Source organism: Phoxinus phoxinus, assembly GCF_949152265.1.
Source record: "Phoxinus phoxinus genome assembly, chromosome: 12".
Taxonomy (NCBI): Eukaryota; Metazoa; Chordata; class Actinopteri; order Cypriniformes; family Leuciscidae; genus Phoxinus; species Phoxinus phoxinus.
Genome location: NC_136887.1, coordinates 11,725,752 through 11,751,577, shown reverse-complemented (window position 1 = coordinate 11,751,577; position 25,826 = coordinate 11,725,752). Strand labels below are relative to the sequence as shown.

The window sequence follows — 25,826 nt, the reverse complement described above, 5'->3', positions numbered from 1 at the left end:
AATAATAATAAACAGAGCAATTCCAATAGTGTCCTCGCACCATCGGTGCTCGGGCCCTAATAATAAACAGAGCAATTCCAAGAGGGTCCTCACACCATCGGTGCTCGGGCCCTAATTAAAGCTGCAAGCAGCGATGAAAGGGCCCTCGCACCCGTGCCACCGCCACCCGGTGGCTTTAGGAAGACAGAGCACGGTGGGCAATGTGCATTTAAGTAGGTAAAAATAGGAGGAGTATGTCAAAGTCAGTTACAAAAATGTCCTTTATCATGGGTATAATAGCATGCGTTATCACTCAGATAAGTGTTGCTAGCATGTTTTAGCATGTTTCTAGCATGTTTAGAACTCAATGGCATATTAAATATGTCGCTAGCAATGCATCACAGTTTAAAACGTGTCACTTCCTGTCGACAGTAGGTGGCGCTATTACTTTAACTTAAAATTGTCATGTAGATGTGTTCAGGGCAGGACTCTTATCAAACGTGTGAAGTTTGGGGCAGATTGGACATTGTCTTCTTCAGTAACAATAACTTCCCGTTTCATTGCATTAGCATGCTTTAGCACTTAGCTAAGAATTGCTAGCATGTTTTAACAGGTTTCTAACATGTTTATAACTCAATGGCATATTTAATATGTTGCTAGTACTGCATCACAGTGTTAACCATGTCACTTCCTGTTGCCAGTAGGTGGCGCTATTACTATAACTGAAAAGTGTCATGTAGATGTGTTCAGGGCAGAACTCTTATCAAACGTGTGAAATTGGGGCAAATTGAACATTCAATGCCTGACAGCAAATTCCTATTTAATTGCAGGAATAGCATGCTTTAGCACTTAGCTAATGTTTGTTAGCATGTTTTAGCATGGTTCCCGTGTGTTGTTAACATGTTCAGCACTTGCTGGCAATTTTTTATATGTTATTAGGAGTCCAAAATGGTGTTAAACATGACACTTCCTGTTGCCAGCAGGTGGCGCTATTACTCTAACTGATTATTCTCATGTAGATGTGTTCAGGGCAGGACTCTTATCAAACCTGTGAAGTTTGGGGCAGATTGGACATTGCCTACTTGAGTAACAACAACTTCCTGTTTCATTGCATTAGCATGCTTTAGCACTTAGCTAAGAATTGCTAGCATGTTTTAACATGTTTCTAACATGTTTATAACTCAATGGTTTATTTAATATGTTGCTAGTACAGCATCACAGTGTTAAACATGTCACTTCCTGTTGCCAATAGGTGGCGCTATTACTATAACTGAATATTCTCATGTAAATGTGTTCAGGACAGAACTCTTATCAAACGTGTGAAGTTTGGGGCAGATTGGGCATTCAATGCCTGAGTTACAGCAAATTCCTATTTAATTGCAGTAATAGCATGCTTTAGCACTTAGCTAATGTTTGCTAGCATGTTTTAGCATGTTTCTAGTATGGTGTTAACATGTTTAGCACTTGCTGGCAATTTTGTATATGTTAATTAGGAGTCCAAAACGGTGTTAAACATGTCACTTCCTGTTGCCAGCAGGTGGCGCTATGACTGTAACTGAATTTGAGCATGGTCATGTGTTCAGGACAGAACGCTTATCAAACGTGTGAAGTTTGGGGCAGATTGGACATTGTTTGCCTTAGTTACAGCAACTTCCTGTTTCATGGCGAAACATCAAAATTTGTCAGGCCGCCGAGGACACGCCCTTCGACGAAAACTCTAGATCTTCGCAATTTAACGTCGCAAAGGCCTTAAGATTACACTCACCAAATTTGAAGATGATCAGATTAAAACTGTAGGAGGAGTTCGTTAAAGTACGAGGCCTGAAAATGCCAAAAACTGCACAAAAATCAGAGAGGAAGTTCAAAATGGCTGACTTCCTGTTGTGTTTAAGGCTATGCTCCAAGAGACTTTTTTGTAGGTATTGGGTCATTACATGTATGTACCGAATTTCGTACACGTACGTGAAACGTAGCGGGAGGCGCACTCCGTTGAACCTTTATAGGTGGCGCTATCGAGCCATTTTACCCCGCCCAATTCTGAAACGCATATCAGATGTCAATTTTCACCACTTCTGACGCGTGTGCAAATTTTCGTGAGTTTTCGTGCATGTTTAGGCCCTCAAAAATGCGATCAAATGCGGAAAATAATAATAATAATAATAATAATAATAATAATAATAATAAACAGAGCAATTCCAATAGTGTCCTCGCACCATCGGTGCTCGGGCCCTAATAATAATAAACAGAGCAATTCCAATAGTGTCCTCGCACCATCGGTGCTCGGGCCCTAATAATAATAATAATAATAATAAACAGAGCAATTCCAATAGTGTCCTCGCACCATCGGTGCTCGGGCCCTAATAATAAACAGAGCAATTCCAATAGTGTCCTCGCACCATCGGTGCTCGGGCCCTAATAATAATAATAATAATAATAAACAGAGCAATTCCAATAGTGTCCTCGCACCATCGGTGCTCGGGCCCTAATAAACAGAGCAATTCCAATAGTGTCCTCGCACCATCGGTGCTCGGGCCCTAATAAAGAAGAAGAAGAAGAAGAAGAAGAAGAATAATCCTTAGAAAAACAATAGGGCCTTCGCCTTTTCAAGGCTTGGGCCCTAAAAAACAAAAAACCCTTAGAAGAACAATAGGGCTCTGCGCCCTTTCAGGGCTTGGGCCCTAATAATAATAAATAATAATCCTTTGGAAAACAATAGGGCCTTCGCCTTTTCAAGGCTTGGGCCCTAATAACACTTTAATCCCTAAATGTATGCAGTCCCTTGCAAAGCATGCTGGGAACTACAGATCCACTGCCCAGTTAGATGTCAACAAAAATGATTTGTTTAGTTTTCACACAAATTAATTAAGTAAACTTGTTTTAAATATACTAGGTTGATTGAACACAATTAATTTAAGTTGTGACAAAATACTAAACAATCGTGTTTCTTTTGCAATAAAAAATAAACCTTTTGCCAAAATGTATTTTTTGAGTGTGTATTGAATGGTTTCAGACGTGTCGTGTACAATTTGGAATAGTGTATGATGTGTATGTCTTGACAGTTGCTGCTGGTATGCTTTCATTGTGAGAGAAAGAGCAGCATGGACAAAACGTCTCTTTTTGTGTTCTACTGAAGTAAGAAAGTCATCCAGGTTTGGAATCTTAAACTTGATAAGGGAATGATGACAGATTAACTAATGCTTGAAGGTTTAAGAAAGAATAGAGCAAATCATTTACTACACGATTTTCTACTAATACAACAGCCATTATTAAATTGTCTATTTCACATGGTGGCTGGACTAGTGGGATAGCTGCAGTGAAAATGTGGCATGTCTACAGTAAATGCGGCTGTCATTTCCTTCTCCTAATGGGGGCTCAACATAATTAATGATTAAGTTGTCACTGTATTAATTATCTGGGGACAGCGCTAACTGTTGAACAGATAACCGAAGGCCATAACAGGAGTTGCTTTTGAATAGAGGCTCGACTTGCACAGCCTTGAACCGGGGTGAGTACACTGCTCTGTGATTGCATGCTTAAGCTGAAATGTAAACTAGCATTTGTCAGAGATAATTATAGAATGGGGCATTAGGAGACGACTCATTGTGCCCTTGTAATCCATGCATTTGGTTGTCATGGCAGCAATAATAAAGAACGTACTTGGGAGGAAATGGCATCAGTCGACTTTCGGAATGTAGAGCAGGTACCATGCATCATCTCTTGTGAGAGCTACGATAGACCTCAAGATAGATTTTTCAAACTGGACTTTTTTTTCTTCTTCCTGAGATCAAATGAATTAGGAAGATATTTATGTCATTTACAGCCCTGGATTATGTTTGGGACTGTTTGATGTCACTGCAGTCGGTTGTTGAATGAGTCATTATACAAAAAAAACACACCAAATGGCTCCAACAGCCTGTGGCGGAAGGGTATATTTTATATATATATATATATATATATATATATATATATATATACCAAAATGGTGGTGTCAGCAGTGGCTAATGCATACAAAGCAGGACACACTGATAAGAGGAGAAACAGAAAAAGGAAAGAAGATCGTGTATCATCCATTAAATGAAAGTGTCTTGTGAATGCATATGCCAACAGTTGCAAAGCTCCAGCATGTTGAAGAAGAACAATGCAAGTCAACATCTAACATAAAGTTGTGTGTGTTTTTCATCTTTTGTCTTAAGAGTTTGATTTGAGAAGTCCTTGAAGCTTGAACCTTACAGTGCAAACATGATCAATTATGGATTAAATAGATGCGCCTTTCTTTAACTTATTCATCGCCTTGGCTCTGTACTTTATTTCAAATCTTGACAGTGATTTTCTATGTATTGTGTCTGTGTAAGTATTCTGCCTTTAGAATATCTGCCTGACGATACTGCAAATAAACCAATCACAGGTGACTGTCATGCAATCATTTCCATAATTAGCCCAATCTAGGTCATGTAAATATTGCACACTGTACAGTTATGGAACGAGTTAATTAAACAGTGTGAAACGGTGGCAGAAGGCTCGGTTCAATTCTGACCATGTTTATTTGCACATTAGCGTATGGTTACGATCTATATTTGAAGCGTTTATTCTTCAGATGAGGTTTACATTCTCCATAGCTATTAAACTATTCTTGCATACAGGTATACAACAGCATGTTCTGAAAAAAAAGACATTATTTGTCCTACTCTCTTCTAAAACTCTTGAGATGCTACACTTTCGGTAACCCTACAGAGTAATATAATAAATGTATTAATAAAATTCCTTAACAACTGCTTACAAGTGCGTGTGGGATTGTAAAATGTAGGCCATGAGATTGTTGCCACGCTTTCGCTTATCTGTATATTGTAACAGGCTCAGTAGAAAACAAGCCTCAACCTACATTTTTGCAAACCTCTAAAAATTTTGCTATACAATGCAGTGCAGTTTCCAGCTCAAATGAACACAAGTGGCAGTAAAACACCAACAACTTGTTTTCCTTTTCACACAACATTGATTACAGAGGCAGATTATCGATTAATAAAGACTAATTATTTGGGCAGTTCCTTGCAAAATACTATGTTGTGACCTCAAAAATGTAATGTGCTTTTAGTGCCACTCACTATAGACATCTTACTTAAAAGGTGATGTGAAACAAATTTTTGCAGAAATTACGCCACAGGGCACAATTTTCCAATGAGCCAGGGTTGGAATATTGATTTATACACATTTATTTTAATGTTTGTTTCACCCTTGCTCCAAATTTCAGTTTATAAGATTTTACTTTTTTCAGCTGCCTATTGCTAACATTTTGGAATATATAAATTAATAAATTATTTCTAGTAACCTGAATATGGGATTAATTGGGATTGGTTACATGATGGATAAACACAATTCAATTATGTATGAGTCATGTAAACATGGAAACCCAACTGTCATATTCAAATTGACCCAATATTCCAGTAAGCCACTAGAAATCCAAACGTGATCTGTCATGTATATTTTAATCAGAATATATTAATGTACCTGATTGCCATAACCTGATTAAACCAAAATGTCTGGTTCCAAAAATTCAAATGACTGCTACGGCTACCTTATGCCTATACTAAACTAATATTAATTCTTAGCCATCTAACCCCTTTTTATATTCAAATGTGCATGACTGCATGTCCAAATTAAAGTAAATGTGGAACGAAGACATTTGCAAATTCTGAATGAGAATTAACTAATTGGTTCAATTATAGAAATAAAAAAAAGACGCATAATAAATGGCCCGAGTCAGTGTCTTCAGGACTTCTGGTAGGAAATAGCAGGAAAGAAATTAATTTCTTAATTGATCCAGATTATGAAAATTACATAAAATAATATACAGACTAGTGTTGTCACGGTACCAAAATTTCAGTATTCGGTACCGATACCTGTGAAAATCGACGGTTCTCTGTACCAATTTCGGTACCAAAGCTAATTTAGATTAAATTTGCATATATTAAAGTGTATATCCATTTGTTAGATAACATTAGATAAAATTACCTAACAATAGTTATATACACTGAAGCAAGTATTCTCCTTGGGGTAATTTAAAAATGTAGCCTACTAATACATATTGAAAATCAAAAGTTGTATCTGTTCATGAACAATCAAGTGTTTGTATTAAATAACATTCACAAACATACATTAATGTTGTAAAAATATATTGTTCACTCAATGTGTTGATGTTAGATAAGGCATTAATGTTAATGAATGGTATCTTATTGTAGTGTTACCAACTAAACAGGAGATAAAACGTGTTTTATTTGACTTCACTGTCCTTTTATTTAATCCAAAACTGCGTTCTTTTTAAAAGTCCTTTTAAACTAGATACAACCGCACACGATACCACTTTAGGGGCCGTTCACATATCGCGTTTTATGCGCGTGCAAATTCGTTACTTCAAATGTAGGCGCGCGGCTTATAATAGAACCATCTCAATAGGTCATGTGACAAAAAACAGCAGCCTTTCCGTAACAACATGGAAAGCTCGGCCGAACAGCGGATCATAGCTGTACAGGGCGGCTTTTTATTTCATTTCTCATCTCAATGAATATATCTAGTAGTAAAGCTAATGCAAGGGCTAGAAATCAATTAATTATTTGATGATACTTCCTCGTCATCATGGAGAGCGCAGTTTGCACCGCTTTCTCCTTTCCACAAGCGCATGCTTTCCCGTTGCGTCTGCCGTTGCTATGCAACCATGAACAGAGGCGCGCCTGGAAAACGAATTTGCACGCGCAAAAAACGCGCTGTGAACGGCTCTTTCCTACTTTCTTGTCAACAAGTGGATTCATAGCCACCGCATAAGCAGTGCCACTGGTCGCCATGTCTCGGTGTGTTTATGAAGAGGACGCAACTGTGCACCGTTCGGACAGCGCATCAAGAACCGGATTAATCCGATACTTCGGTACCACCGGTACTTAAGAAAAGCTGGTACCGTAACCATTTCATTTTTTTAGTACCGAAATGGTACCGAAGTACCGGGTCTTTTGACAACACTAATACAGACGACTCAAAACATGTAAATCGGTTTATTGGAATAAAGGTGTTACCAGAATAAACCTTAAAGATACAATATGTAATTTTTTTCCGACGCTAGGTCGCTAACAATAACAAAGACGTACGCTGATGGCGCAAAATTTCCTGCGGAGTTATGGAAATTGTCTTCAAGCCGATGGATCTAATAATGTGTATGGATGAGTGAATACATTGTTTTTATCATGACTGTGGTATGAAGCAGGGAGCGATTGCTAATGAGAGACAGATATCAGTGCCACACTCGAGTCACGCGGATATAAAGGAATAAGGACGTTTCATTCTACCGAACTACCCACAAGTGCTGTATTAATACTCACACAGGTCAGTTTATTAGACGAATGAAACTTGTGAGGTAACGCAGCGCTGTTTCTCTTGGTCTTCACTATCACACTAAACTGCATTTTAGTGTTGAAAGTTATAATGTTATTCTATGTGTTAGATTGTTGGCTATATGATACTAGCAATAAGCTAGATCAACATTAGAATAACATACTGATCATAATCTAACATTTCATCATGTTGAACTATATAACATTGATTAGTTGTATGTACATTTGCTCACCTGTCTAATAAAGTACATGCAAGAGCGGCGTCTCTGTCAAGTTAAAGTTAGTCGTGGACGTGGAGCTCTCGCCATCTCGAAAACGCCACTCTGCCATTGATCCTCATTTTAGTTCTCATTTTTTCCCCCCAAAGTCTGCTTCCCATGGTCCATAATGTTTGAACGAAACAACACCAGCGTGCAGCTAGACGTTACGCACTACGCAGTACTTCACATCTGTCGCTATGGTTACTATGGCAGTACGAGCGGAGACCAGGGATAACGTGGATATTGTGTCAGTGACAGGCGACAAGTGAACATGTTTTCCGGGACGGCCAATCATTTACAATTGGAATTTCTCTGAAATTAAAAATCTTTGGGAACTTTCGGGATATTGAAAGTACGGAACTGCAGGGAATATATCACAATGTGCAAGTGATTCTTGGATATTTTATTACAACATTCTTACATATTGTACCTTAAATTGGAAAATTATTTATCAGTCAATCTGCCCCATGTGATGACTATGATCTCTTTTTTCTGCATGCTTTGCCTTCTCACATTAGTCCATTCACAAACACACCTTTAATTAGTACAGTATATACTGTACACCTCAGGAGTAAGTCAGCTCACTTTTGTGACTAAATACTTGAGCCGTCATGGTCAAGTACTGTCCAAATGTTTCCTAAATAACTGGGAGCGAGTCTTTAGCACATTTCTGACTTTCTGCTAAGATCGCTCCCGGAAAGATTGAGGAATTTATGTTGGTTTTTCCATAAAAATGTATGGTTGAGCTCAGCATCTCAGTAAACCCTACAGAAACAAGGTCCATCTGGAGCAGGAGGGGGAATTATGTAAATCTGCCCCTCTGAGATGAAAGCGAGGAGACATCACGGTCGAGGGTGAATTTGGCTGCTCTGGGTCTGAGGAGGCCGCACACAGAGACTGCACAAGAGGAAAGCTCCAGGAGACTTTTTGAAAGGAACAAGCTAGATAAAAGGGTTCTACAATGAATTACGGCCTGTGGGAAGCTTTTATGCAAGTCTTATTTATTTATTTATTTATTTCTGTCACTGAGGCACCACTGGCACTGAGATATTTTGAACACACATTGAATGATATGACTAAATGAAAGCACAATTTGTTTGATGGAATTTGCTAATTTGGGTTGTCTTTGTAAGAAGATTCATTCTGGCAGCAGATGGGCGACCATAAGTTTTGTGTTCTCGGCAGCATTCCTAAACAAATCTTTCAAGAAGGTTCAAGAATGGATAAAAATCTATTTTTTACGACTGGTGGTGGGGCTACTTAGATGAGTGTTCGTTCGAACTGTGTCAGAGCTCTTGGGGGTTCTCCTCTTCTCGCTAATTTTTGAAAGTGGACCAGGGGGTTGATAAGCCCTTATATATAAAATAATAATAATAATAAATATAGCAGCAAGCAGCAATTATCGAGGGCCAAGTACAACAGGAAGCTAGCACCACTGCAACTGCAACAATTTGTAAATAAAAACATTTGGAGACAATTTTAAGCAAAATGGTTGGAAATCCATAACTACATTGAGTTGTAATGAGATGTAATTGCTTAAAATATAATTTCATTAAAATTCTTGACCACAAGGGGGAGCTGCCCTGAAACGTTTTGAGTACCTCCAGGGCATGGTGCCGTAGACGCATACTGAGTTTTGTAATGATATGCCAATGTGTTCGTAAAATATAGCAATTTGCAAAACCATTGCAGCTACAGCTTTGGATAATTGTTGTCAGGGTACACCAATGCCATAATGGTCCATGAAAGCAACGGACACAAGTCAATCAGACCAACGGTACTGTAGTTGGAGACAATTTTATGTTTTGATCAATTATAGCGCCACCAAGTGGTGCAATCCCACCACTTGTTTTGTGTCCTCGGAGTGCTGCACATAAGTGTGTAAAATTTTGTGAAAAAATCTCATTTTGTTTAGAAGTTATAGACATTTATATGCCACTTACTATCAAAATTGTGTGGTTTCGTCTCAATTGGACTAACGGTTTCGAATTTATTAATGAAAGCTGTTTCAACGATAAATCAAAACGTTCCACAAACCATGAGGCGAAACCTGGCATGTTTGGTATCGTTGGACTCGGCAAGGATTCAGGAATCTAAGGAGATGTCGACTGCCGTGAAAACAAGTCAACTAAATTTATAGTTATAAGCATATATATATTTTATTTTACCACTAGGTGGCGCTGGCTTGAATCTTCTCAGGCTCCTTCAGGGCACCATGCCGATGACCCATACTGAGTTTCATAACAATACGCTAATGTGTTCATAAAAGACAGCATTTTACAACTAAATAAAAAAAGGCCAGAAGCCAAAAATGGACGAATGGATATCATTCGACTCAGAATGCTCCCCCTAATCTAAAGAGACCATTTTTATGATTTTTTAGGGCAAACCGTTCGTTTTGTGTCTCCGGATCAGTAGGTGGCGTGGCGCTGCGCCAAAACGCAGCATGTAGCCTCAAGTCATGCTTGTGATGACGTACCAAGTTTGGTTGTGTTGCGGAGATATAGACTCATGTCCAATTCAGGGTGCTCAACGTCCACGTTAATTTGCGTGTTATCCGAGAACGTTTGGGTTTTTAGTCAGCATGGTCTGAAGATGATCTGATTCGATTTTCATGAAAATACGCACCTCCATTATGGTAATTTGGCCCCTAATAATAATAATAATACATTCTGGCCTGGTTTCACAGAAAGGGCCAAATTAAAGGGATAGTTGCTCCAAACCTGCATGAGTTTATTTCTTCTGCTGAACACAAAAAATTATATTTTGAAGAATGTTGGTAATCAAACAGTTGACAGTAGTCAGTGACTTCCAACATTCTTTAAATTATCTTCTTTTGTGTTCAACATAACTCATACAGGTTTTGAAAACTTAAGACTGAGTAAATGATGACAGAACTTTAATTTTTTGGGTGAACTATCCCTTAAGGCCAGGAGGAGGACTTATGAATGCAGCGTATGAAAGTGAGCCTGTGAGAGAAAGACTTATCGTGTTTTCAACGGCATCCGCTGTAAAAAGCTGTATTAAGCTCCTCACTTATAATTTTCCACAACTCGTGTTGGCTGGAGTTTTTTGTCTATTGGGATTTCTTAGAAAGATATTTTTGCAGTGTTTCGTCAGCAGAAAAATCCAAAAACACATTAAATAATAGTACAACCCACTGAAGAGATATGTCTATCCCTCATACCCTTTCATGCCCATTAAAAATCAAAGATGGCACTGCTGTGAATGACGTCTATTAAGGCGAGACACTACAGGTGAATAGGGAAATGTTTGTAACTAGCAGATATCACCATGAAACTTTCCCAGTTGATTACCTACATTAAGATGAGAAAAAAATGTATTACAAGTTTTCTGTAATTTATTGTTTAAATATGCAAATTAGGCATTATCTAATTAAATATGCGCTAATTTGCCTATATTTTAAAAAACGAAATCTCAGAATTGGATAAAGCCAGGTTCAAAATTCTTTTTTCATTGTGTTCACATATTAGATGGGAAAAAAATTACAGAGGGATTTATGGATATCTACTTTTGTTATCCTGTAAAACAGAATATACTGTCAATAGCCTTAAAAAATGTATTTTCGCCATGTTTTTTGGAATAAAATGTTATATAAATCAGGCTAGGAATAATATATTTACAAATCCCTCTGTAATTGTCTTCATAATATAACTAGGTACAAGACTGGAAAGTTTGGTGTGTATAGGTGCGACTGAAGAGGAGATTTCGTACTTGGAGTATGAGAGAAAAGTCATTTTGAGAAAAAGGCATTTAAAGATTTGTAATGTAAAAAATCATACTTTTTTAGTGGAAACAACTATTTACTGACACAATATCTTATCAAATCATTAGCAACAACAATACAAACGACCTAAATCACATCAAAACTTATAAACACAGCATTTATGGCCTTCAACTGAGCAGAAAAACAGTCAAAAACACACATCTGAGTGTCAGAGCGCGTCACGTGATGCATCTGAACCAATCACGTTGTCAGAAATTGACATCAGCCAATGAGATTTCGCTTTTAGGGTTAAATGCCCATTTTACTTTCACGATTGGTTACTGATTAAAAGGAAATGACCATATTTGGATCCGACAGCATTGTACAGAAGAGAGAGAGCTTTCCAGACATGTGCGTGATTAAAGGAAGAACACAGAGATCGCGGAGCAGCGCGTTGATTTAGAACGGCAACTTTTGTTGAATTTCAGAGAAATCTATAGACGCAAATAGACAAAGTGTAGTAAAATAAAGACCTAAATGTGTATTTTGGACTTTTTTTCAGCACAAGTCTGAAAGAAAACATGTTATTGAAGACAAATAGCCCAAAATCTCAAAATTGACCAGTGAAAAAAAAACGATGTTTTTGCCTGCCGTGTCTCGCCTTAAGACATTTAAATAGCTTGTATTAACATTTGTGTGGATCTTGAGACGAAACAATGCCACTGACATTTTAAGATATGTCAGTGCAAGTTGCTTTCAGTTAAAACAAGATCAAACATGCATTTTGGTCTGGACTTAAGCCTTGTCTGTGAAACCGGGGGTTTTGTTTAATAAAATCCATCAAATTAAATCTTCATTAACTGTTAAACTCATAGTATAAATTAAAGATTCTTCTGAGACATTGTCCCTTGTTCATATTTCATATTTCACACTGGCACATATTATCTTGACTGAATTCTTCTCGATTCTGGCTGGTCGCAACATTCGGTCTGAGCTTTAAGAGATTGATGGTTTAACGTTTGAAAACAGCCATAAATGTATTGTAATTTTCCAATTGTACTTGTACAGTAAAAATTATTTTGTCTTGAATACATGTATTTTTACAGTTAAACATATTGCAATATTGATAGGCCTATTTCTTATTTTATTTAATGTTATTTGAAGAAGAAGAAGAAGAAGAAGAAGAAGAAGACTGCTTCATCATCCTCACTACCCTACTGATGACAAGCAGTTTGGAGAATATATAGAAGGATGAGGGGTGTAACGATACCCTCATGTCACGATTCTATACATATCATGATACTGGCTATGCAGAAGCGATAAAAAATAAATAAAAAAAACTGTTTGCGTTCTCGAGACACCAGGCACTGTTTTGTGCAAATGAGCGGCTGGATCGCATTAAGGGTTTTCGGTTAGAACTGTGTCATGTTAGCGCCCCCTAACATGTTAATAACTAATGATTGTTGCGACGGAAGTGAATCAATCAAATCTAACATTAGCTGGACAATAACTTTAATCTAGAGCTGCTGTAAAGCCTAAACAATCTCTGTTACTTTAATTTCCTATTATCACTGTAAAGCTGCGTTGATACAATCTATATTGTTTAAGGCGCTATATAAATGAAGGTGACTTGACTGAACTCACAATACAATATTATCATGATGCTCCAAGAGATATGGTAAAAGGTTAATGTAATAAACAAAAATGTACTGTTGATTAAAATATTAAATTTGGTATTACATTGGGGGTAGAAATGAATATGCTTAGACAATGCGAAGGACGATGGTGACACCAGAATACAAATATTCATGATTCTAAAGATGAAAATACAGTATTATTTTAGACGAACATGTTTGCACTCCATCACCGACTAGATTTATTTAAAATAATGTGTAATAAAATAGTCACTTTTTTACTGGTAACATAAGACATTTGGCATTATCAGGACCCCCAAATATTCCCCATTGCATTGTTACATTATATAGGCTAGTAGTTTAATGTAGTACTGACACTAAAACTCTGAAAACTTGAATTTCTCACAGTCATTTTCATTTTGGGTGAACTATGCAGATTGTCACTATCCACGATTGTTGCATTTTTGTATTGCGATATGTGACATGATATACTGTTACATATATATACAAATACATATATATAATTATCTCCAAACGGTGCAACCCTTACTGAAATATTGTTGAGTTTACATTGTTGCCAAAACTTTATTTCAACTTAAATATTTCATGTCCACATGCATATTACATAGCTTTTGATCAAATACATTAGTGGTATAACTGTACATTGCTCCTTAAATGTTATATTTTTTGTCCGTTTATCTAAGCTCAAAGCCATGAAGTGTTTCCACAGAAGCTTTGAGTTAATTATAAGTGAGCAAAAATAAATAAATAAATAATTCAACTCAAAATCAATATTTTGTGTTCAATTAATTACTTTTGTGGAAAGCAGCTGTGTAATAAGTGGGATCATGTACATTCAGCCAGTTGTTATCACACACACACACACACACACACACACACACACACACACACACAATACCCTTCAGGGTGATGCAATACTCTGGGGTTTATTTTGCGATAACAATCAGCTGGATGTACATTATCCCTTACTTAATTTATCCTTTTGTAATCTACTAAAATTGCAATTTTATGCCAGTGGATGTATTAACAGAAGCGGGATCTAATTTGGGTTCCATTATAGCTAGTGATTTCATTAACTTGATTTACTTGACTTTAAAGCAGTAGTACACTTGGCCTTTTCTGTGGCAGCTTCACTTAAACATAATCATGCACTAACTATTTAATGTTGCCTATAAAAAGTCTCTGCTATTGTGTTAAAATAGCGTGACTTTTATGCAGAACCGGATTTTGCACAAGTACAAAATGTTCCTGGATCAACATCTTTGTTGATCCTGGAACAACATTCCATTCAAACCATCCAACTTAAGGGACACGTTTATTGTTTATGTCAACTTTAGGCTTATAACCAGGGTTAGGTGCTTCTACATCAGTGTAACCTATCAACCTATCAACACCTATCATTGATAGGGTTAGGATTGGGCGTAGGTTAGAACTAAAATATGTTGACCAAGGAACAAGTCTACTCTAACTTAGCAAAACCAAGACGTGTGACTTTTATGCGTGACTCACAGCACAAAGGTACAGAGATAATTATAGCAATTCAAGTGAGTGAACATGAATAAAATATGATTAGTTAGTATGTGAAGATGAAGATCCTTGCGTCTCTAAACTCTTTGCTCAGTTCTGTGTGAAGCATTTGAGCAGGTTTGGAACTTTCTGGGAAAAAATCCGTTTTTGATCACTGATTATTAATGGCAAATAATCCGGGCAATAATATAACAGTTTCTGTCTATGATTCATTTAAATAGAACAGGAGCCTCGATGGTAAATGTTTTTGTTTTTCCATTAACTCTTAATCTCCCCTGCCATCCTTTATAATCTTTTAGAAAAATGTTTTTGATGCCGGAATAAATCTGTTTACCGGAATAAATACATTTACTGACAAATATCCTCATCATTTTCTCATAAAACTCAGTTCCTGTACTGACACTGCACATTCTGATTTGGATGAATTAGAGCCAGCCAATGCATGATGGTACAAAGAAAAAAATAACTCTTATATAGGATTTACCCAAAGGTCAGCACCTCAAAACAAATTACCAGAGGGACCAGATACTTCCTCCCACCAGACATACCAGGAGTAGTGTAGATTAAAGATCTGCTGCCGCAAAGATCAATATGAAGCCTGGCAAACTATTGGAACCTCTTTAATGCTTAATTAGCCTCTTTGATGAACAGCCATCTCTCCATCTCCCTCGGTGATCTATTAGCTACAGAGAATATGCATAAAGCTACTACATCTGCTTAGTTAAAATGACAGATGAAAAGGGTCGAAATATGGGATAGTGCTGTAAATATCAGGGTAGGTATTCCTCTAGTGGACTCTTTAGAACTGGTCAGCAAGCTTTCCATCATATATCAAGAGTTTGAATTATCCTGGAGCCTCGTAATGTGGGTAATTTGTCATGTTTGTTCAACGCCTGGATCTTTTTTTGTTAAATCTTGTAATTACAACCTGAATTCTGAATTTTTTATTCAAGAAATTCCATGTATCAGAGTTAATAAAATTATGTGAATCCTGTTGTACTTATCGTATTTTCCGGACTATAAGTCACACTTTTTTTCATTGTTTGGCTGGTCCTGCGACTTATACACTCTAAACAAAAATGGTGCTAAATAGCACTAAAAGTGGTTAATTGGCTTTTAATCAGGGGAACCACTTTAAGTGCCATATAGCACCTCACCTTTGTCAAATGGTGCTATGTAGAACCATAAGAGCACCATAACCACCCCAAAGAACCGCCGAAGAACCGCTGAAGAACTAAACTGGGCTTAACAGGTTCTTAAAATGGCAGTGGTGCTGTATAGCACCATAAGCACTGCAAAGAACTCCAGAAGAACCGCTGAAGAACCACTTTTTTTTAGAGTGTAGTCAGGTGCGACTTATAGATCAAAATTAATTCATACTGACTTAGATGAACCAAGAGAAAACATTACCGTCTACAGCCGTGAGAGGGCGCTCTAGTTAGCAGAAGTGACATAGAGGATGAAGAAGTCAATGGATTCAGTGTTGTGGAATGAGATCGCGGGAGCTTGGTGAACTTGCTGACCGGTAACTTGCTTGTTGGGCAAATAGCGTGTTCAGTTGTGAAAGCACACATGGTATTCAGTTTGTCAGAATACCAATTATAAATGTAATTGCATATGCTAAAACATTTACATATAACATTAATATTAAATGTAAAAAATGCTTAAATTATGTCATATTATGCCCTTTTAAACAGTCTTTATTTTGTTTTTGGGGTCTATAGGTTTTCATGTTTGAATGTAAAAAAAAATATTTTCCATTGTTGTAGCACCAATATTCCCAGTCTGTCAGTAACACCGTTTAGTTCCTGACTCTATGAAGTGATCTGTGATCTGATTGGTCAGCTGGACCAGTGTGTTGTGACATTCAACCATGTCAAGTGTGTTTGGGAAATGCCATGACTCATGCCCCTTAACATAACCCAGAGTTTCAAAACACTACTAATGCAACTTAACCAGGTCTCACACCTTTATATTCATATATACCTTGTGCGAGAATTATTTAAATGAGGAATATTGTGACGTGTTTATGTTACTAGAAGAAAAAAAAATTAAAAATACAATGGAGGCATTTTTAAGGAGAGTAATAATTTACGTTAAAAACTCCTTTTTGGATTAGAAAATATATTAAAAACCTTTTTGACAATAATTATTAAGATGTGTACATTACATTAAAATATAAACTTTTTTTTCAAGACAAAAGTTATTCAAAACCATTCGAAGCCAACATGAACACAAAGGGTAGATTTTTTAGGAACTTCAAAATAAACTGACTTTTTAAAACTGAAACTGGAGAAGAAAGCAAAATCCCATTTGTTTGTAAATGGTCACTGTCATAAAATGAAGCTCAAATAAAAAAGCTTTTCCTTGCAGCTCTTTAAACAACTCCACAATTTCAAAGGTTTCCTGAAAAAGAAGCTGTTTCTGCAAACATCGAAGCCTCAGCAACATCTGTTTTATCTGCGCACTGCAATCTGAATGAGGGACTATTAGGGGACAGCAGTTCTTTAATGGGAGTCTGCTCATTTAACTGAAGCTATAACTGAACAGTATTCTAGAAAACAAAACAAAAAAACGGTCTTCAGTCTTATTATACAAGCAATCACAATGAACTATAGGCTATGTCACTCTTTCATAATAAAGGAGACGTTACGGTTATCCTAAAATTGCTCTTTGAAAGAGCTGAAGGGAAGAAGCCTATATGAACAGTAAATTGTTTACTTCCTGTAATATGGGACTGCGGGGGCTTTGTTTTGCACTGCAGACTGTATCCATTCTTCAATATCCAGTCAAATTCTGAATGACATAAACTGACACCAAACAGACTTGGATGATTCTATTGAGGGCAAATATGAGTAAATATTGGACACGACTCATTTAATTCCTGAGAGAGGTCTCAGTGTGCTTGTGCTATTATGTAATTAGTGCGGCTTGCTCATATTTAGGGTCAGGCATTTGAACAGGCTTCTAACCCGGAGCAGAACAATTTTGTGGGCAACCCATCCCGTATCATTTGTGCTACAGACAAGAATGAGCTCTCAAATTATGTAGGCCTAGCTTATTGAGGAAAAGTGTGCTATTACATTTCTACGTGATTTAATACAGAATTCCACCTGGAAGATGATAAAATTGGCAGAATTTCAGTCTTACACCAGAGGAGGAACTTGAATTTCATAGACTTGGGGTTGGGCTCTTTAACTTTGGTCAGTAAGTATTAGGGGTGTAACAATTCACAAAATTCACGGTTCGGTTCGATACGACACAGTGGTGTCGCATACGTTTTCGATACAGCAAAAATAAAAAAACGGCAGAGAAATTTCCTTGATTTAATTTTTTTTATAAAAATGATTTTAAAAAATATAAATATTTGTTAAGTGTTTCCTACATCTGGAAAGTTTCGTTCTGCTTTCATTACGTTTGCCATTTGATATTGGCCAACATTGTGGTGGTCACACCAGCGCGACTGCTAACAAAATTTTGGTCGCACCGAACTGTTCGGTTTGTAATGCGTACCGAACCGAAAGCCTTGTAACAAACGGTTCAATACGAATGCGTATTGTTACACTCCTAGTAAGAATTTTATTTTGTTCAGAGCTGGATTTGAACCAGCAAATCCAGCATGGAAGTTAAACGCAAGCTTATACGTCAGTCGCTAGTACACTTCTTGAGGCCAGGGGAGTGAGGTTTACCTGCACAGCTCTTACTACAGTAGCTTGCCTCCATTACACTCAAGTAAACTTGCTCGGTAGCTCACATGGTACAAAACTACGGTTGCGATGTGAAGTGAAGTGCTTGGATATGAGTCCCATAAGACACAACACTCAATAAAAGAGTTCAAAGACTTGTATAAGCAAGCTAAAATGACATGGTTGCTTCAGTACATGCTTTTGGCATCACTCACTGGACATTTCACTTTGAAAGTGTTGTGAAACGTGCAAGAAGCAACGTATTATTTTGCAGACATGCCACCACATGCATGGTTTTTATTTTCCCAATGAGCCTGGGTTGAGGTTTTGTTAGATCACATGGTTAAAGACAAGAGGAAAAAGGCAGTACCCTGCTATTTTTTCCCTCTTTGCTAGTTTTCGTTTTATTTCCACACAGTTAAGCATAGACAGATGCAGTGTTTGTGCCTCCTGAGGCGATGTGATGCGTTTTGTTTGAAGTCAGTTCTCAAGTCTAATTACTGAGACATACAAACATATCAAAACATATTCTACAGCTGCCAGGAGGTTGTTGACATTGGTCTTGCCTCCATTACCATCGATTTTCATTTATGACATCAACGATATCACCAGAGCACCGCATCGTGTCACGTGTCGTATACCAAACCAACAGAAAACACCTCCACCATAAACTGTTAAAGGAACAGTTCACTTAAAAATTAAAATCCTGTCATCATTTACTCACCCTCAAGTTGTTTCAAACCTGCATGAAGTTCTTTCTTCTATAAAAATGAATATATTTTGAAGAATGTCGGTAACCAGAAAGTTGATGTACTCCATTGACTTCCATATTAGGAGAAAAAAAAACAATGGAAGTCAATCGAGTACATCAACTGTTTGGTTACCGACATTCTTCAAAATATAATCCTTTGTGTTCAGCAGAAGAAAGAAATGCATACAGGTTTGAAACAACTTGAGGGTGAGAAAATGATGACAGAATTTACATTTTTAAGTGAACTCTTCCTTTTCGTACTTTCTATTTTCATTATATATATATTTTTTGTGAGATATACAACATAAAATAATACACGGAAAATAAAGAGGCCTAATATTATTTTGATACTTACAGCACAATTAAAATGTATGCTTCGTTACAAAAGATAAAATATCAAACCAACTCAGCAAGACCTGTCATGCTAGACATTTTAAGCATTTAACTTCGCCATTTTTGCAATTACTTTTATCCAGTTGGTCTCAAGGTGATTTTTAAGACAGTTCTCCCCAAGTTCACACTGGTAGTGTGATGGATCTGGCATACGCATTACCATTTACTCTAAGGAAGACAGAATGAGGCGATGGTGCAAAAATGGCAGGCTCTTATTAGAGCCTGCACATGCAAGCAGACCTAATTTGAAAGTTCAGCAGGTCAGCATACTTCGGGTGTTATGGAAAGACCTAAAATCTTATACAGACAGACAAAATATTAAATCAGATTTTTTTTTTTATTATTCTGCTTGTTGCCTCAATCAATCAACCAATACATAATAGATGACTAACTTGTAAGACTATTGTCTAGTCAGTTTATGCAACCGGCCACATGTATACTTCATTGTCCGTGTTCCACATCACACAGACGAGTGCTCACGTCTTTCAAAGTAAATCCCATTGACTGATGGACATGCCCACTACATTGCTGACTCTTTTGTTTAAGTGTTCAATCATTTGCACAAATCTGTGCAGACACAAAAAATCATGCTGCACAATATAGACAAGCGAAGTATAGGCTACTTTGGCTGACTCAGGATTTATTGCAAATAAGGATTTTAAAACCACCCAGTTGTGATGGGCCTACATGTTTCACTGATGCCTGACAACGTGTTTTTACAAAGTGCCAAACACTTAAGCTATTTTTTTTAATGATGCTACTTTTGTGTAGTGCTTTCCTTCAAAAATGTGATTGAAAATGACATTAAAACCACTATTCACATCACCAGACAATGTCATTCCAGCTACCATAATACTAATGTTCCAAGAACATTTTACTAATGGTTTAAGTTGTGAAAATATTAGTTACTTTATTTTTTTCCTTTCTGTTATACAAACTTTAAAGAAGAACTCCGGTCAATTTTAACATTTACTAAATTTTTAGTAAATTCGGTCGAAGTCCAAAGTAGTCGATTGTCGAGTTCACGCGCGTGATCATAGGTAACTAAACCTATGCGCGTGAACTCGACAATCGACTACTTTGGACTTCGACCGAAAACAGGAACTAAATACAGGTATGTGCGCTGGCTGATATAACATCAAAAAGAAGATGTTGAACATGTACACTGTAGGAAATATAGGGAGGAGAGAAGGAGTCTAAATTTAAAAATAAGACAGGCAGGAAGAGAATGGAATATTGAAGGTTTGATAGGAACAATAGGAGACGGGGTTAATGATACTCAGGAAGCAGTGGTACAATATTTAAAAAATATAGGGTTATATAGTAGGATTTAGTTTTTTTTTTTTGTAGTTTTTTTTTTTATGATATAGTCACAATATAGCTCATGTTACATACTCCTGTACAGTAGGTGGCGGTATGCACCTTATAGTCATGGTTGCAATCTGCCATTAATCGAAAAGAAGAAGAAGAATAAGAAGAAGAAGAAGAAGAAGATATAACATCATTTTTATTCATATCTTTCACATCTACTGCAGTCAGATTCACTCGTGTTCACTCTGAAGGAATCACTTCTGAAGGAATTTCTTCTTTAAACACTCTGAATAGATTCAGCCACATAATTTTACATAGAGAAATATGACATTTTATCTGAGTTTTGAGAAAAAAAGTCAAAATTGTGAGATAATAGTCGCAATTAAATTTTTTTTTTTATCTGTGGAGGAAACAAGCTTCCATAGAAACAAGTAGTAACATGTAAAAAAATATATATATACGAATGTCCAACTAAAATGTCTCAGAAACAAAAAGCTTTCATGAACAATGTACCGCCTAAATAATGTTTTTGTACTAACATTTTTGAGAAAATTATTAAAGATAAAGATGATTAAGAATGTACCCTGTTAGCTGGGATAGGTCGGAGTCCTGATCATTGATTTCCGCTCCATCTTAAACATGATTGTCCACTCTTAAATTCTCATAATAATCAAGACATGACTCTAAACATCTCGGATCTTGCATTTGCTAACTAATAAACCACATACCAGAAAAGGCAAATCAACACCTCACTAAAACTCTTAACAGCAAAGCAACAGAGAGCCGCATGCTGAGACCCTCCTGTGTTCTTCCTTATATATACTGTTAAATCTACCGGTTGTGAAAGTAAAAAAGAACAACTCTTACAATGAAAACCAAACTGAAACGCTCAGAGTTCTATGGAAGCTTGTTTCCGGCACGTAATAAAATAATTTAAAAGACAATTGCGACTTTTAATCTCAAAATTCTGATTTTTTTTTTAAAATGCGCATTTGACTTTATTTTCTTTTAAACCACTAGATGACACAAAAATTTGGCTTATCCTTGATGCAAACATGGACAGCAATGCAAAGTTGATTCTGCGCTAATTTGGTCTAATATATATATATAATTATTTTATTTATCGAAATAAACAGAAAATGTGCTAATGTTTTGAACAAGTACTACTATTAACTTACACATTATTTTAGCTAAAGTATTTGAATCAAAGAGACAGAATTGTGAGATAAAAGTAGCAATTACCTGTTTTATTTTGTATTTCGTGGAGGAAACAAGCTTCCATATACACCCCAGACATAACGTAGATAGACCATCTTACCTTTTTCATACAGTTGATTGGAGACAGCATGAAGTAGGACAACTCACTGCGTGAAGGAGCCTAGGATGCAGTTAGAATGGCTCTAAAATTCAAGATATCAGGGAAAAAATGCCTCTGAATGAGTTGTCTCATATTATAGCCTATCTTTCGTCAGAACTTGTGTTAGTCTCCGAGCAATACACAAGTCTAATTTCCGAATGATTCCCCGTTTTGAGCGAATCAATAGGGTGAACCAATGATTCAATGGCACATTCATAAAGAGAGTCATTCCTGAATGAGTTTGAACGAATCGAATTAATGAATGACTCAATGACTCACTCATTAAGACATTTACCGCCACCTCTAAATCTTTACGGCAGATTTAGTTTCTTATTTAGAGTAGGCTATCATTTATTTTATAAAAATAATTTTATATTTCCATCTTTAAAAACATTAAAGGTAGGCTATAGTTACCCAAAAATGAAAGTTCTTTCAGATAATTTACTAACTCTCTTGGCCATTGAATCCTAAACGTTTGTGTAATAAATTCTATGTTGAGTCAAATACATAATTTCTTTCTAAAGCTACTTTTTGCAATGTTTATCTGATGCTTTTCTTTGCTATTTGATAATTTTTTTTCTTTTTATGGGCTGAATTTTAAGCCAAATGTTATATGTGATTAACATTGTGTAATTAATTGGATAAAAAAAATGAATAGCTTGAAAGCCCTAATATTTTTTTTTTTTCATGTGCTCTCATAATCTTTAATCAAAATGACTTCCCCCTCCCTCTTAGGCCCTGTTTACACGAGAACGCTCGCGGGTGAAAACGTAAAAATATTTTATCGGATGTGCCTTTCGTGTACACGGAGACGTCGTTTTTGGGGCTTAAAAACGCAAAAAAGTGAAACCACCCTCCAGAGTGGAAATCTTAAAAACGCTCCACCATCGCGTTCCCGTCTAAAGGGTATGTTACGTCCCCTGATGGTATAGAGGTATGAGGGAGACGTACATAATATTATTTGAACACTTTCCTTTAGTTTTGACGCAAAAGTCTGCTAGACAGTGAAGGCATCGCGTACGCGTTTACGTCACAGGCATGCACCAGTACAGGAAAATAACTAAACATTATCAAACTAAAATATAGCATTAATTTAATTGACCAAAAAAAAAAAAAAATCTTTAATTTTTGAGCGACACGCGAAGAGCACCGAGGGTTAAAGCAGCAGCTTTACCGTATTTAACATGAAAAACTGTGTTAGCATCTCTTTCACTTTCAGTGCTTCACATTGCCACCTAGCCGCCTGGAGTGCATACTACATCAAATTTCACACACTTTTGCGTCACCATATGCACGCAGATTTCCCCCCCAATAACGCTCGTCTAAGCGCAGAATAAAAAGTGATAACGCAACGCCACTTTTGCGTTTTCTCTTCAGATCGTTTCCGTGTAAACATAGCCTTAGAGTGACATATCATCTCTTCTCTGATGACCTGTTTACTGCCGTGAGGGCGGGACATTCTGTCACTCACATGAGATCCACCAATAGCAAACCACAACCATCCAACCAATTCCCCATGGACAAAATTAAGTCCCACCGTACATTTTTTCCTAGTGCGAGAAGCCGTTTTACTCAGAATACGTCACAATAGGAATCACAACTTCTATTTCATGACGAATATAAAACCACATACTACAGAACTCCTTTTATAAAGACAACTTTATAACTGTCTGAGAAATACAAAATGTCCATAAAAATGTCCATTTCAAGCTCTAACTTTTTAGTAGCTTTTCCGTGCACTTTTCACACACACAACACTAAGGGGATGAGTACTATTTCACCCCAAACCCACATTTTCTAACAAGTCGGCACCAAGTTTTGCAGTAACAGGATGTTCCGGGCTTTCCTGCGTCAGTGAGATGATGCACACTCTCATTATGAATGTAAAGGTCAAGATATCTGATGCAATGTAATAGGCAATCTTTATCTGTGCTTATGCCTAAGGAATCATTGTAACATTGTACTGTTGTGTAGTGTTTAGTATAAAACGTTTAACGATAAATGTCTTTAGACAAAGTGTTAGTACTGTTTAGATTTTTTTTTTTTTATCTAAACACACTGAATCATTATTGTTCAATTCTGTGCATTAAGTTAAACTATCCATCACTGTTTTCTCAGTTTGGCCCATTTGACATTATTAGTTGGATCTACTCAAAAATATGCAAATCTCCCTGAATGACTCACTGTTTTGAGTCTGTAGGAATTAGAGTGGCACTGGTGTCAGGGTTTGGCTGTTTAGCATGGTCCAGTTAGCCCCTACCTCCGTAACTACACCAACAAATTGCAGATATTTATTATATTATCATAGATGTTTTGCCAGTGACAAATATTTTGAAGAGCTCTTAACAGTATGAAATGGATTTTTCCCTGTCTGTTGCCTTTGCCTTCATAGTCGTGAATGGACCTTAAGCCATCCGCCAATAAGCGCTGTATTGATGTCAATTGTGAGGTTTATAAATAAGACTAAATACTGGTTGTGAAAACCAGTTCTCCTCCGGCCAACGAACAAATGAAATATGACGCATATGTCATAATATACTCAACCTCACGTTGTTTCAAATCCATAGGACTTTTGTATCTTCGAAACTCAAAGATGTTTTGAATGACACCAGAGTGATTTCTGTCTCCCTATTGAAAGTCCACACAACCAACATTTTCACGATTCACAAAGTTCATCACGATATTGTAAATAAATCCAAATTAATCAAGTTATTTTTTCTGAAGAGACACAATCTTTTAATATGATGAATGGATTTTATGTAAGCCTTTATTCACACATATACATTGATCATTGATCGTGTGAAACAAACCGTTGCCATATTCACGTTCATCTGTTCCCGAAAGTACTAAACACGCTTTTAGCTCCACTTACTGGACATTTCACTTTTTAAACTGTTGCAAAGCGTGCACGACGCAACGTATTTTGCGTTTTGCAAAAATTTTGCCACAGGTACAATTTAGCAATGAGCTTGGGCAGGATTTGTGTGTCCAGACATAAACAACCGATCTGCATAGGTAACCACAACAAGGTCGTACCCAACTGTGTTGAGGCTTTCAGAATAAAAAAAAAGTTGCATCATCTTGCTATCCAAACAAGCACCGTCAAGTCGCGGTGCAGACCTTCTCCATCGCACAACAAAATGGCAAAATATTTGGACACACGCCATTTGAACACCATATGAATACTTCCGGCATTTCCGTCACCAGTTTTGTCATTATTGTTGCGTGTCGTATTAAAGGGGTAGTTCACCCAAAAATTTGAATTAACCCATGATTTACTCACCCTTAAGCCATAGGTGTATATGGCATTCTTCTTTCAGACAAATACCATCAGAGTTTTATTAAAAAATGTCCGGCCATCTACCAGAGGCTAGTTATTTTTGTCGATAAAGTTTTAAATATGGATATTTTTCTTACACAAACACATCGCTTCATAAGGCCTTTATTATCCCCCCGGGGCCGAGTGCAGCACTTTTATCATGGAGGGTTGCACTTTCATGGACTCCAAAACATAAATGGCCATTCACTGCCATTATACAGCTTGGAAGAGCCAGGACATTTTTTAATATAACTCCGATTGTATGTAATGTCATTTTCATTTTTGGGTGAACTATCCCTTTAAGGGTGACGCGAAACACAGTTTGAAATCCGATTTGAGCAGCCAGAGCGATCAGACACATCTGTAATAACCTTTTTGGAATCACATTTCAAAGTACTTCCATGAGGTTTGAATCAGATTTGGAAAACAATTTATTATAATCACGTTTTTTTTTTGCTGTCCAGACTTTAACAAAATATCTAAAACCT

The 25,826-nt window shown here is 36.8% G+C and overlaps 1 long non-coding RNA gene across 1 annotated transcript in view; it reads right to left on the bottom strand.

Moving 5' to 3' along the window:
• Positions 1-22,064, bottom strand: part of LOC307008535 — a 176,943-nt gene extending 154,879 nt beyond the window's left edge. The window contains exon 1 of the long non-coding RNA XR_013799847.1: positions 21,981-22,064. This is a non-coding gene — a long non-coding RNA (uncharacterized lncRNA). The remainder of the gene's footprint in view (positions 1-21,980) is intronic.
• Positions 22,065-25,826: the final 3,762 nt, after the last annotated feature.